General features: G+C 52.7%; 2 non-coding genes across 2 annotated transcripts; both read left to right on the forward strand.

Moving 5' to 3' along the window:
* The first annotated feature begins 188 nt into the window (after positions 1-188).
* LOC119343543 lies at positions 189-307 on the forward strand. The gene has a single exon (XR_005166144.1). It is a non-coding gene; the product is annotated as a 5S ribosomal RNA (ribosomal RNA).
* A 297-nt stretch (positions 308-604) lies between these two features.
* Positions 605-723, forward strand: LOC119343542. The gene has a single exon (XR_005166143.1). It is a non-coding gene; the product is annotated as a 5S ribosomal RNA (ribosomal RNA).
* The last annotated feature ends 297 nt before the right edge of the window (positions 724-1020 follow it).

Below are 1020 nucleotides of genomic sequence, written 5' to 3' on the forward strand. Positions count from 1 at the left end.
CGATTCACGGGTCCAGCGTCGGCGTTGTGGCGCGGCAAGCGTGCACTGGTGCGGTTGAGAGGGAGGGGTGGAAACCGCGTTAAACTCGTCTCCGTAGTTGAGAGGGAGCGGCCAAAGCAATGTACAATCGTCTTTGTAGTGGAGCTGGGAGGGGCAAGGATAAGGGACGAAGACCGGGGTAACATGTCGGATGCGATCATACCAGCACTAAAGGACCGGATCCCATCAGAACTCCGAAGTTAAGCGTGCTTGGGCAAGAGTAGTACTAGGATGGGTGACCTCCTGGGAAGTCCTCGTGTTCCATTCCCTTTTTAATTTTTTTCGCGCCGCTTGCAAAACAAAACGCACGTGTAAGTAATATATTTACCGTGTTTTATTATTTTGCACGAGTGCGGTAAGTCATAGCTGGGTGCTCACAATTCACGGGTCCAGCGTCGGCGTTGTGGCGCGGCAAGCGTGCACTGATGCGGTTGAGAGGGAGGGGTGGAAACCGCGTTAAACTCGTCTTCGTAGTTGAGAGGGAGCGGCCAAAGCAATGTACAATCGTCTTTGTAGTGGAGCTGGGAGGGGCAAGAATAAGGGACGAAGACCGGGGTAACATGTTGGATGCGATCATACTAGCACTAAAGCACCGGATCCCATCAGAACTCCGAAGTTAAGCGTGCTTGGGCGAGAGTAGTACTAGGATGGGTGACCTCCTGGGAAGTCCTCGTGTTGCATTCCCTTTTTAATTTTTTTCGCGCCGCTTGCAAAACAAAACGCACGTGTAAGTAATATATTTACCGTGTTTTATTATTTTGCACGAGTGCGGTAAGTCATAGCTGGGTGCTCACGATTCACGGGTCCAGCGTCGGCGTTGTGGCGCGGCAAGCGTGCACTGGTGCGGTTGAGAGGGAGGGGTGGAAACCGCGTTAAACTCGTCTCCGTAGTTGAGAGGGAGCGGCCAAAGCAATGTACAATCGTCTTTGTAGTGGAGCTGGGAGGGGCAAGGATAAGGGACGAAGACCGGGGTAACATGTC

The sequence above is a fragment of the Triticum dicoccoides genome, unplaced genomic scaffold (genome assembly GCF_002162155.2).
Source record: "Triticum dicoccoides isolate Atlit2015 ecotype Zavitan unplaced genomic scaffold, WEW_v2.0 scaffold132122, whole genome shotgun sequence".
NCBI classification, from domain to species: Eukaryota; Viridiplantae; Streptophyta; class Magnoliopsida; order Poales; family Poaceae; genus Triticum; species Triticum dicoccoides.